Source organism: Vombatus ursinus, unplaced genomic scaffold (genome assembly GCF_900497805.2).
Source record: "Vombatus ursinus unplaced genomic scaffold, bare-nosed wombat genome assembly UNPS02014841.1, whole genome shotgun sequence".
Classification (NCBI taxonomy): Eukaryota; Metazoa; Chordata; class Mammalia; order Diprotodontia; family Vombatidae; genus Vombatus; species Vombatus ursinus.
The window spans coordinates 20,955,662-20,969,437 of record NW_020954619.1 but is presented as its reverse complement, the minus strand read 5'-3'; the positions used below and the strand labels follow the sequence as shown (position 1 = coordinate 20,969,437).

At 39.1% G+C, this 13,776-nt stretch overlaps 1 long non-coding RNA gene across 1 annotated transcript; it reads left to right on the top strand.

Annotated features, from left to right (window-relative positions):
* Window positions 1–481: 481 nt before the first annotated feature.
* LOC114026532 lies at window positions 482–12,684 on the top strand. The gene is made up of 3 exons (XR_003567131.1): window positions 482–556; window positions 3,019–3,170; window positions 12,553–12,684. It is a non-coding gene; the product is annotated as an uncharacterized LOC114026532 (long non-coding RNA).
* The last annotated feature ends 1,092 nt before the right edge of the window (window positions 12,685–13,776 follow it).

Below are 13,776 nucleotides of genomic sequence, written 5' to 3'. Positions count from 1 at the left end.
GACTCTGTGGACCATACAGTCCACGGGGTTTTCCTGGCAAAGATACTGGAGTGGTTTGCCATTTCCTTCTCTAGTGGATTAAGGCAAACAAAGGATAAGTGACTTTCACAGGGTCACAAAGCTAGTAAGTATCTGAGGTTGGATTTGAATTCAAATCTTCCTGACTCCAGGCCCAGCACTCTATCCATTGAAACTTCTAGCTGCCTCCTAGGCAAACAGAAGTTAAGTAACTTGCCCAAGGTCACATAGCTAGTGAGTTTCTAAGTCCAGATTTGAACTCACCTGTTCCTGACTTTAGGCCCAGAGCTCTATTCACTCAGCCATCTAGCTGTACTGGTCACTACTTGATATCAATTATTCAGCCAGACTTAATAAGCGTTTAAGAAGGAATCTTTACTACAATTTTATAGTTCTCTTCACAAGTCTGTTACATTCTTTCCTACAGGTATATACAGAATACAGGGGAAAGTGGACTGTAGTTTGGAGAGCATATGTGACAAAGGACATGTCACAACTCTTGGAAATCCCTTTTCTGGCCTCAAGATGCTCCACTTAGGTAACATGGAGTTTTCTGCTGGGCTCTGAACAGAGTTGTGAATGTATATAAGTCTATGCTTGGCTGCAAATGCAGATACTGCTATTAGTTGATCTTGGGATGCTGGTAGGGAGTTCCCCAAATCTTTGAAGTTCTTAGGGTCATCTTCTGGTAAAGGAAGGAGAGTGAAAGAGACTGGAACTTTGACTAAGGTCTAGGACTCTGGTCTCCCTTCCCTACCTCCAAAAGATTCCTTCCATAGCTAAGTTTTTGGTCTTAGCTGGAACTCTTTTCTCTCCACTTGCTCAAAACTTATAGGGCCTATGGGCATCGCCAGTTTTCCTCAGCTAGTCTAAACACATTTCCATAGCAGTGTCACAAGATATTTTCATGTTTAATCTAAAGCCTATGGCTGATTGATTGATTGAAACATCTTTTTACCTTGTTAAGACATTTAAGTATGGTATTTTATCAATTCACTACATCAACCTCCACCCTTATATCATCAAAGCCTTGGTTCACCTGGATGACACAAAATTTTGTGAAAGAATGTGGATTAGTTGATAAACACCAGGCCTGGGATTAGCTTCACAAATTCCAAATGACTCATTCTGATCTAGAGAGACATGGAGTTTCCCCTATTTCCCAATCGCTGTAATGGGCAAATATAGAGACTCATAACATAATAAAAATAGTTAGCATTTATGTATGCTTCAAGATTTGTGAGGCATTTTACAAATATTATCTCTGTAACACCTATATTACAGTATTAAGTCCAGGAGGTGACCATCATTATCCCGATTTTACAGACGAGAAAGCTGAGGCAGAAAGAGGTTAAGTGACTTGTCCCGGGTTCACTAAATTAGTAAGTGTCTGAAGCTGGATTTCAATGCAAGTGTTCCTGACTCTAGGTCCAGTGCTTTATTTACTGTGTCATATTTTATTAGACAGGAATGGACTAGATTGCAAGCCACCTTTCAGGACCTCTGACCCATCAGTGGTTCAACTGACTCAGGATTAGGGTCAAATTTCATTTAGCCATGCATAACAGGCCATCTGTAATGGCCAAATCAGTCCCATCCCTGAGATGGGAAGATAGAGATTTATCACTTGTATGGGATACAGTAGGAAGTTCAAAGAAACTGGAAAATGGAGACAGGAGAAGGAAGAAGGAGTAGTCATTCCATGGCAGCAGCCCAACCGTTGCAGCTGATGTCTGTGATATTTACAATTCCCTTTTCAAGACCGTAAGAGTACCTTTGAATGGACAATGGGAGAGGTGTGTTACTCTGTGAGTGTGTCTGTGCTTGTGTCCGTAATCACTGCCCTCACTCCAGTAGGAGGAGGGAACATAGAGAGAACACCAGACAGGAGGAAAAGTGGTCTTTATTGTGCTCTTACCTTACTTCTGCTTAATTGAGTTCTTCAAATTTATTCTGTTACAGAACACATTTGCTGGATTTTATATTATTTCCCATAAACACCTGTGGCGGATCCCGTCCTTACTTTGCCTGGAGTCTCTGTTTTTGGCAAGAGGGGCTGGGAGAGCTCTAAAAGCCACACAGGAGAGAGTGATCTTTCCTAAGGCAAGGCTGGGAGTTCCACCCTCCAACCCATTGTTATAGTTTTGTTCTCTAAACTGAAGAATAAGCATGAGCTATTTTGTAACTATCCTTCCAAAGGCAGAATTATTATAAATGTGGGCCATTAAACAAAAATATTTGCCCTATGGACATGAGCCTAAGAGAATTGGATATTACACACAGAAGACATGGTGAACTTGCCCTGGACTAATAGCATTTGGCCCAGCCCGAGAGCAGGATACATAGGACTAACAGTGCCTTTGATGAAGGATTAAACCATTAGATATTCAGTGGTAAAGTTCTTTAGCAGAACAAATCTTGTAATGATTTGCCCAGAGTGTCAGGGTTCTTCAGTGTTTATCACCAGAATGTTTACTGCTGCGTATGTAGAGTGATGATAACCCATTATATAATATATGATATTATGATATATAGTTCCTATGGCTTTTATCTGGCTCCATCTCAGTTGTTATAGACAGAGCTACTGTTCCATCCTAGATGCTCATAGTGTCAATAGCTATAATAGCGTGGCCTATTTTTTCTTTGGGCAGCCAGGAACTCAGTGCCTGATAGCTCAGGTTTGCTATCACCAAGACCAATGATGTTTACTACAACTTAACTGCTGACAGACTTGGCTGATGGTTGCTATCTGTCAGATACTTTATCTCAGGGATGGATATGACTATTTGGGTTAAATGAATCAACACATTTGCCCTAAACCAAAAACAAAACCCTGAAAACCATCCCAAATCCCCCCAAAACCATTTGAATCTGAACCAAATGTTTTTGAAATTCACTTTTCTATGATTGTTTGGCTTTTCAAATCTTTGGAGTAGAAATAGAGGGGTATGAGTAGGTAAAAATGGTAACTTGCTTGTTTTTTGGTTCCATGTGCTCTAGGAATTGGCTAAAAGGGAAGAACTGGGACTTAGAATGAATCAAGGAAGTCAAACTGATGGGCTTGTTTAAAGGAAAATGGGATCTTTCCAAATCTATGGCTCCGGAGACCTTCAGATCACTTTCTGGCATGGGGTACTTGGCTGGATCCCTTTGTAAGTGTTACCACTCTCTAAGTCATGCTGTTTTCCCCTTAGAGTGTATCTTTAATTCCTTTATTTCTTTGGCTATGTTTTTCCTTCTAAGCCTAATTGGCCTTGGAAACATGGAGCTATCATGAAGCCGTCCAAATGTAGTTAGGGTAGCCCATGTTTCCCTGCTTGCCTCCAATCCACTTACAACTGATCTGTGAATCTGTGTACATCTCTAAACTGGCCCATTTGCCAAGACGAATGGTCCAGTTCAGGGTTTCTCTGTCTAGTTTGGTCATATATAAGCTTCCCAATTCCTTTAAGTCTTTTCTTCCTCTGTTGGCCTTTCTCTAGCCACTGACCTTCACAGTCCTGTTTTTAAACCAGGAATATACCAATAAACCTTTGGCACAACAAATCTGAGAGGTGACAGAATAGCTGACTTTAAGTATATGAAGGGCAATCTTTGGGAAAAGTGATTAGATGTTCTAAAGCTTGGTACCTAAGAATAGGACAAAGAATAACATGTTGGAATTGGAGAGAAGCAGATTTCTGTTTTTTGTTTTTTTTTGTTTTTGTTTTTTTTTTTTTTTGCATAAGGAAAGACTTCCAAACAGGATTTTCGAAAAGTGTGATGAACTCTAGAAGATAGTGGATTCCCTCTCACTGGTGGTCTTTAGATAGGTATTATATGAATAATTGTTGGCAATGTTGTAGAGGGGAATTTCATTCATGTATGGGTTGGTTTATAAAGTCTCTTTCGATTCCTATTCTAATTTCATATTACTCTAATTGACCAAATACTGCACTTAATCCTCATTGAAAATATATTTTTCTCTAGGATCACAAATGCCTTTTGACCATCTGAGGACACTGAGGATAGCTAGTAATAAAACATGATCTTGAAAACCTGTTTTTAGGACCTAGAGAACTCCTTCTTGCACGAGGGACCCTCAAAGAAGCTACCCAGATCAAAGGCCCTCTGGAATGCTGACTTTTACTTTTTTATCCTTTGTCCTTGTAAATAAATAGCTAGCACAGTGACCTGGCATATAGTACTTAATACATGTTTATTGATTAACAGTTATGATAGGTATGAATGCAAGGCATTTAGTGAACAAGCATAATAAGAAAAATAGTAATAGAACATTTCCACCACAAACCAGGGGCACACTGTCCTACAAGTATATTCATCATGAGTGGGATAAGTGGACACACATAGAGAACATGCATGGAGGGGACCCAAAGATAGAGAACACAGATCATTAAATTATGCAAGATCTCTTCCGTTAATTACCTTCTTTTCATTCCCACTGCCTCCACTCTAATTCAGGCAACTACTGATAATAGTAGGGTGGTATAGTGAATAGAACACTGAATCAGGAGTCTGGAAGTTCTGAGTTTAAATCCAGCATCAAACATTTACAACTGCATTGACTCTGGGTAAGCCGCTTCAACTCTATTCCTCATTTGTAAAATGGAGATAGTAATGGCACCTAACCCCATGAGTTGTTGTGAGGATGAAATGAGATAGTATTTGCAAAGTGCTTAGCATAGTGCCAGTAAGTGCCATGTAAATGCCAAGTACTGTAGTTGTTGTTGTTATTAATTCTGAGCAGAGTGGGAGTTTGCAACATAGTGGGTTGGATAGCAAGCCCCATACTTGTTTGTTCATTTTCAGCTTGTTGTGATATATTCTAGATTATTTCTGTCCATTTAAGTGGATTAATGGATGATATTATCTTTATTTAAAATAGCTCTCCTGAAACAGGCAAGTGGCTTAAAAAGATTACTCAAAAAATGTCAGATTGACAATAATACTAAGAAGGCAAACATGAATGAAGACTAAGAAAATGGTGGAGTGACATTTTTAGTTCCAGATTGAGCTCTTCATTTGGAGGTTAAAACTGACAAGAAGTTGGCCTCCAAAATTATTAATAAGATTATTTGAAATATGAATTCATATCCACTATCATTAAAGATGAATCTTTTCCTTTACATGTATTATGCCTTGAGATATTAGCAAATGATAGTATGAAGTCACTACTATTAGTGAGGCATTTAAAAACTAAACTCTTCCTGCCAAAAATGATATAAATGGGTTACCTATAAAACTCTTAGGGCAGCTAGGTGGTGCAGTGGTTAGAGTGCCAAGCCTAGATTCAGGAAAACTCATCTTTCTAAGTTCAAATCTGGCCTCAAACACTTACTAGCAAGTCACTTAACTGTGTTTGCCTCAGTTTTCTCATCTGTAAAAATGAACTGGAGAAGGAAATGGCAAACCACTCCATTATCTTTGTCGAGAAAACCCCAAATCGAACCATGAAGAGTTGAGCTTGACTGAAAAAACACTGAATAACAACAGCAAACTTTTTTTTTTCTTTTTTTTGACTAGGCAGTGGGGCTAAGTGATTTGCCCAGGGCCACACAGCTAGTAAGTGTTACGTGTCTGAGGCCGGATTTGAACTCAGGTCGTCCTGACTCCAAGGCCGGAGCTCTATCCACTATACCACCAAGCTGCCCCTAACAGCAAACTTTGAAACTTCACACTTTAAAAACTTCAAAATGATGGTTAAACCTATTTAAAAATATCTTAAATGAAGAATTTTGGAGGATTTTTGAACCTATTTGTGAAAGATACATCAATGCAGCACTTTTGTATTAGTTTTCTAGAACAATTGATTGACATTAGTGAAGATGGAAGTTCTAGCTGAGTTTCAGTTGAAATCTTTACCTAATTGGTGGGAAGAGAAAAAAATGAGTATTATGACAATATTGAAATTCAGTAATGTACAGCCAATAATGAAATTCTTCCATTTGGTCCTATGTATCTTTTTGAGGCATCTTTTCGGATTTGAAAGCTATTAAAACCAAATATCGAAATAAAATGAACTTAGAAACAGACCTTCAGATACTAAAGTATAGTAAATTACTTTGCTCACTATACTATTATTTATCAGAAACAAATCCTTTTATTAAGGGGATTTGTTTTGTGAAGTTTGGATTCAGCTAAAGGGCCGCACTTGAAGACCTAGAGGGCTCCATGTGGTCTCAAGGCTGTGGGTTTCCCTGATTTAGTTAGAACAAAAAACATTTTTGTACTATAGAATTAAAAATAGTTATTTTTGAATTATTGTATATTTGACATTTAGCTCATCCTTTAAAAATTTTTTATTTCTAAAAATAATTACATAATATTAAACTTATCAAATCTGATAGCAATCTACAAGGAAGCAAAGAAAAGATGGACAGCTTTCAATATAATGCACAGTATTTAATATATAGGCTTTCTTGAAATGGAAAGCTATTGCTATATATTCTGAATCCTCTCCTATCTTCTGTTGCATGTATGATGTGTTTTTTTCTTTTTTTCTTTTATATTTAAGTTTTTAATGTTTCTTTTTCTTTTCTTATTATGTATTCAAGTTTTAGTATTTGTCTAAAATAAAAAAATAAAAAAACCTGATAGCACAGTAGTATAAGCATATAATTTATGAATAAATATAAATATGGAGAGGGCACATGCTCAAGTCTTTGGGACTAATAGGAATACACAATAAAAATATTGAAGATCGATACTGAGGGCCATCCTTAGGGTATTTAGTGAGCCAGGCAAATTTTTTTTTTTTTGTGGGGGACCCTATCTATAGAAATAATTTGATTTAAAAAATCTATAACAAAATTCATGGGCCCTTTTCATAAGAGATACTGTGATTTAAAACACTAAACTGTACAGAGCTGAAATAACCATCTAAATCTGGATTACTGTTGTAATTCGCTGAGCCATTCATGTTACAATTCTTTGCAGCACGTAGGACCACTGACTGCGAAAGGGTGAATCTTCCCAATCATCCTCCTGGCCATCTGCAACACTATTCATCCTATATTAAAAAAAAAATAGTTTACACCATGACAACTCATCTATTTCCTACTCTGCCCACAGTTCCTGAATATGCCCTAAATACCTGATACAGTTACATTTTCAGAAAGTACTTTCAACACCATTCAATAGCTGATAACTGCAGGTTAAGAATACATCAAATAGCCTAGTATGGCTCACCAATAATGCACATTGCAAGAAAACTGAAATTGTTGCCCCTTTTTAACAGTATGTTAAAGAATAAAACACAATAAATGAAAACTTTTAATCACAGATTGGAATTCTGTTTTGGTACATTTTGCATTACAAAAAGCCCTGATAATATTAGTTTTCATGAAACAGATGTTTTTAAAGAAAATTTTTGTTACCTCTTACACTAAATTATTGTTTTAAATCATTATTTAAATTTTTTTGTAATGTTGACAGTACAAATAAAACAGAGAATGGAATGGTGATACTGTGTGTTTCACAGTATCCTGTTTTTTTGAAATTTTAGATGCAATAACTCCGTCATTCTTGAAATTAATAATAATTATATTAAATATGGAATATATCAAAATTATAATTTAAGAAAATGAAATCAAGTAGAACTTACTTTTAAATAGTTGATACAGACATATGGCAATGTTTACTAGGCAGGAAGGTGGTACAGAATGGATAGAGGAAGGTGAATAGAGGAAGTCAGGAAGGTAGATAGAGGAAGGCAGGAAGGTAGGTAGAGTGCTGGGCCTGGAGTCAGAAAGACCTCAGTTCAAATCCTGCCTCAGACACTTACTAGCTGTGTGACATGAGGCAAGCCATGTAACATCTGTCTGCCTCAATTTCCTCATCTGTAAAATGGGGATAATAATAGCACCTACCTCCCAGGGTTTTTGTAGAATCAAATGAAATGATATTTGTAAAGCACTTAGCACTGTACCTGGCACATAATAGGTGCTTATTAAATGTTTATTTAAAAATGTTTCCACTGAGTGCTTGGGTCCATCCCATGGCATTTGGGGGTATGATGGAAACAGGCACTCAATGTAGAAACATGACATTGATGGGCTATTCCTACCTTTAGTGTCATCATCCTGCTGTTGGAGAGAGGATCTATGATGCTTTTGCCTATATTGTTTTTCTGCACCACACGGAGGACTTTGCAAATCCCATGGAATAGGCAGTTGCCTGATCCTGTCCCCATTGCATGGTCCTACTCCCTCACCCACCATCTTCTTGTTCAAACAATGTGTATGTGGAGGACATTTCTGGGGCTAAGTCCTGGTCCAGGTGGCTTGAGAGTTGGGGCAACATGAGGATGTCCTCTCCCTCCCTCCTATACCCACCAAGTTCCAGTTTGAGCTGGAATAGCTGGGTCTACGGAGGGGGAAGGAGGTAATGAATTAAACTTGTTTGGACAAGCTCCAACAGCTCATCCAGATCAAACTGGCACCAGGTGAAGAGCAGAGCTTGTCTCTAGATTGGACGGACTGCTGCCTCAGCCCCAAATGTACACTTTTCTTATGGCCCCCATATTCTACTACAAGACATGTTGCTGTACTTCTACCTTTTCACCACCTTCACACTGCATAATGCAGGATAATTGGCTGGCCCCATGCAATACAACCCATATAAATATGGGAAGATTTGTTGTTGCGCAGGTCATTCATAATTATTTTGCTTTATCCTGCATATTTCATTTTTATCTTAATTTTTGTCCTTATGATAAGCAGGGTCCTTCAAAGCACAAGAACCTGGGTGAAAGGGAGGTTCTTCCAATGCTTGTGATGCCTAACTTGGTGGAGATATGTAGGTGGTGTTCTCTCATCTCCATTCTATTCAGTTTAAAGGTGTAACTCATAGCTAGTTCATGTCCCTGTCTGCTTGGGCTTAGCTTTTCAAAGGAGGCTGCTAAATGCAGACTCAAGAGAGTTGGAGAGGGATTGCAACTGAAAGAATGTGAGCTACACATAGACACAGACTTGATTGCTGGGAAAGAGTACATTGGAACCACATAGGCCTCTAGAGAACTACTTAAATTGAAGAACTAGAGTCATATATACAGACACAGGCTGAACCGAAGATCCTGAAGGACAGAAAGAGTTATCTCAGCCTGGAGATGTGAAGGGGAAAAAGGATTGGCATTTTAGGGAGATATTACTGGTATCTATCCCTTCCCTAGTACTGTGAGTCTTATGGACTGGGCTGGTCCCGATGGAAGGTGGGTTTTACCAGAAGTGAGGGTTGCTTGACTTTCTGGTAATTCTAATTTTTTCCCTTTTGTTGATATGTCCCCCTAAGGAAAGTACTGGAAGTCTGTAGGACCATAGTGGTCCCTGGGAAAGTGGAACTCACCTGAGGGAAGTATTTCTTAAGATTCTAGCAACTTTGAATACTTTCCCTTAATGGTGATGAGGGACCTAGAGTAGTACTATAAGTCTGGAGTACTTTATAGGTCTCTGGGGAAGGCAGAAAACTACCAGAAAGGGAAAGGGGTTTGTTTTTTTATTTAAAATTTTTTTTTGTTAAATATTTCCTAATTACCTGTTAAAATTAACATTCATTTAAAATAGTTTTTTCCGGGGCGGAGCCAAGATGGTGGAGGGAAAGCAGTGACTTGCTAGAGATCTCCCCCAAACCCCTCCAAATACCTATAAAAATGGCTCTAAACAAATTCTAAAGCAGCAGAACCCACAAAAAAACAGAGTAAAACAAATTTCTGGCCCAAGACAACCTGGATGGCTGATTGGAAAGGTATATTGAGCCCGACTGGGAGAAGAACGCAGTTTGGTGTGGGCGCACAGGCCGCAGCGACCCTGGAGCAGGCCTCAGAGGACTGAATCACAGGCAGCTGTGGCAGTTTCCAGACTTCTCAACCCATGAATGCCAAAGACAACTTAGAAGGTCAGTGGGAAAAGCCTGTGACTGGGGTGAGAGAAGCTAGATCTCAGCCACAAGTCCAGAGCGTGCCCTCGGGGCAATGGCTGTGTCCTGAGCTTCCGGCCCACAGACGGGGGCGGATCAAGTGGCTGATCAGAGGGGTCTTGCAAGGATCTCTTTGCCAGGGCTGAGGCAGAAATCTCTTGCTTTGCCCGTGCTTGGATCTGGGTCACAGTTCTGACGGGCAGTCCTGGGGCGAGGAAGGGCGCTGGCCAGGAGGGCACTGGTGTGGCAGAGCTTGTTGTGGAGGTAGAGAGGAAACACCTCGCCCCTAATCATAGCACCTTGGAAGAAATGGCACTTTTCAGGTCCCTAGAAGTATCTCTGGAAACAGCTGTACAAACCGCCGAAGCTTGGGACAGTACACTCTTCACATTGGAAGCAGATTTTTACCTTAACAAAGAGTTTAAAACTCAAGTAGTTGGTTGGGATCATGAACAAGCAGTGCGAAAAGAGTCAGACTATACTATCTTACTTTGGTGACAAAGAAGATCAAAACATACAACCAGAAGAAGAAAACAAAGTCAAAGCTCCTACATCCAAAACTTCCAAGAAAAATATGAATCAGTCCCAGGCCTTGGAAGAGCTCAAAAGGGATTTTGAGAAGCAAGTAAGAGAAGTATAGGAAAAACTGGGAGGAGAAATGAGAGTGATGCAAGAAAATCAAGCAAGTTAACAGCTTGTTAAAGGAGACCCAAAAAATACTGAAGAAAATAACACCTTAAAAAATAGCCTAACCCAAATGCCAAAGAGGTCCAAAAAGCCAATGAGGAGAAGAATGCCCTAAAAAGCAAAAAATTTTGGACAAATAGAAAAGGAAGTCCAAAAGATTACTGAAGAAAATACTTCCCTAAAAATTAGAATAGAGCAATTGGAACCTAGTGACTTCATGAGAAATCAAGACACTGTAAAACAAATCCAAAAGAATGAAAAATTAGAAAATAATGTGAAATATCTCATTGGAAAAACAACTGACCTGGAAAATAGATCCAGGAGAGAGAATTTAAAAATTATTGGACTATCTGAAAGCCATGATCAAAAAAAGAGCCTAGACATCATCTTTCAAGAAATGATCAAGGAAAACTGCCCTGAAATTTTAGAACCAGGGGGCAAAATAGAAATTGAAAGAATCCACCGATCACCTCCTGAAAGAGATCCCCAGAGGAAAACTCCTAGGAATATTGTAGACAAATTCCAGAGCTCCCAGGTCAAGAAGAAAATATTACAAGCAGCCAGAAAGAAACAATTCAAGTATTGTGGAAACGCAATCAGGATAGCATAAGATTTAGCAGTTTCTACATTAAGGGACTGCAGGGCATGGAATATAATATTCTGGAGGGCAAAGGAGATAGGATTACAACCAAGAATTACTTACCCAGCAAAACTGAGTATAATTCTTCAGGGGAAAAAATGGTCATTCAGTGAAATAGAGGACTTTCAAGCATTCTTGATGAAAAGACCAGAGCTGAATAGAAAATTTGACTTTCCAATACAAGACTCATGTGGAACATGAAGAGGTAAACAGGAAAGAGAAATCATAAGAGACTTATTAAGGTTGAACTGTTTACATTCCTGCATGGAAAGATGATATTTGTAACTCATGAGACCTTTGTCAGTATTAGGGTAGTTGAAGGGAAAAAATTATATGTATGTATGTATGAGGATAGATAGATAGATAGATAGATAGATAGAGGGCACAGAGTGAGTTGAAGATGAAAGGGTCGTATCTGGAGAATAAAATTAAGGGGTGAGAGAGGATTATACTATAAGAAGGAGAAAGGGAAAGGTAGAATGGGGTAAATTATCTCACAAAAAAAAACAGAAAAGAAAAGGCTCTTACAGTGGAGGGGAAACACGGAAGGTGAGAGGGAGTGAGTGAATCTTATTCTCATAGGATTTGACTTAAGGAGGGAATAACATACGCAATGGAGTGTGGAAATCTATCTTACCCTACAGGAAAATAGGAGGGGAAGGGGACAAGAGAGTAGGGTGATGATAGAGAGGAGGGCAGATTGGGAAAGGGGGTAATCAGAAGCAAATACTTCTGAGGAGGGACAGGGTCAAAAGAAAGAATAGAGTAAATGGGGGCACGGGATAGGATTAAGGGAAACAGAGTTAGTTTTTCACTGCATATCTACTATGGAAGTGTTTTGCATAACTGCACATGTATAGCTTGCCTTTTCAATGAGGGTGGGTGGGGAGGGAGGGAGAAAATTTGGAACCTAAAGTTTTAAAAACACATTTAAAAATGTTTTTACATGCAACTGGGAAATAAGAAATACAGGAAATGGGGTACAGAAATCTATCCTGCCCTATGGGAAAATAGAAGGGGAAGCGGGGGAGAGATAGCAGGGAAAGTAGACTAGGGGAAGGGGTATTCAGAATGCATGCCATCTTGGGGTGGGGGGAGGGGCGAGATGGGGTGAAAATTTGGAACTCAAAATCTTGTGGAAGTAAATGTTGAAAACTTAAAAAAAAAAGAAAGAAACAATGGAGGGAAGGCAAGGAGAGAGAAAGGGGACGATCACTTTCCTCGCAAGGAGAAGGCATGCTGCCAAGACGGCCTCATGGCTAACCCTTTATGGTAACTTCCACTGTTTTTTCAAGGTCTGTGCACAGAGGAGGACTAGGGCAGGGAGAAGAGACTAGGACCAGGATTGCCTAATCTGCTTGGAGACAACACAGTGATCCTTCTGGTTTACTGGAAGGTGCCCTGACCTTGGAGCCACGAGGCTTGGATTCAACAACTTACTAGCTGCATAACCTTGGAAAATCGCTTCCCTCAGTTTCCCCAACTTCAAAATACAGGTAGAGGCAACTGTGATGACTGTATGATCCCTGCTAACTCCAGGTTCTGAAATAATGACCACAAGACCCAGAAAACCCACCCCTAATGGTGAGCATCCCTAGCTGCCTTCCCTTGTCTAGAAGATAATTGGAAGAAACATGGACTCAAGGTCTATGCCATCAGGCAAGAGTGCAGAGGGTCAGAAAAGGTAGTTAGCACACCTGTCACTTTTCTGAACCAACATCAACAAATGTCTTATTAAACCTACCCTTTTGGGATAATAAAGTCATAACAGAACAAAAAAAAATAGTTTTTTCCGAATTATTTTTCTCCCCCCTGAGAAGTCAAGCAATATGTTGTCGATTATACATGTGAAGTTATACAAAACATATTTCCATATTAGCCAAGTTGCAAAAGAAAATGCACATACACACGCACACACATACACAAGAGAAAAATAAAGTAAAAAAGTATGCTTCAATCTGCACTCAGAGTTCATCAGTTCTCTTTCTGGAAGTGGATAGCAATTTTCATCATGGGTTTATTATAATTATCATGGATCATTGTCTTGATCAGAGTAGGTAAGTCTTTCACAGTTGATCATCCTTACAAGGTTACTGTTACTGTGTCCACAATGGTCTCCTGTTTCTTCTAACTTCATTTTGCATCAGTTCATATAAATCTTCCCAAGTTTTTCTGAAACCATCCTCCTGCTCATTATTTATTATAGAACAATAGTATTGCATCTCAATCATATACCAAAATTTATTCAAAACTTCACCAATTGATGGGCATAAGGAGGTTGTTTTGAATGTCATAGGCTGTGGTTCTGAACTCTTAGTTATATTTGAAAGAGTATAGTATGAAATAAGATTGGAAAGTTAGGATGGTTGTGGTGAGGATAGAAGCCAGATTGCAGGGGTTTGAGGACTGAGTGGGTGTTGAAATAAATGAAAGCAGTGACTATAGAACTCTTTTTAGAAATTTAGTAGGGACCAGAAGAGGGATGTTAGATAATAGCTCGAAGGATGCTATGAGTACTT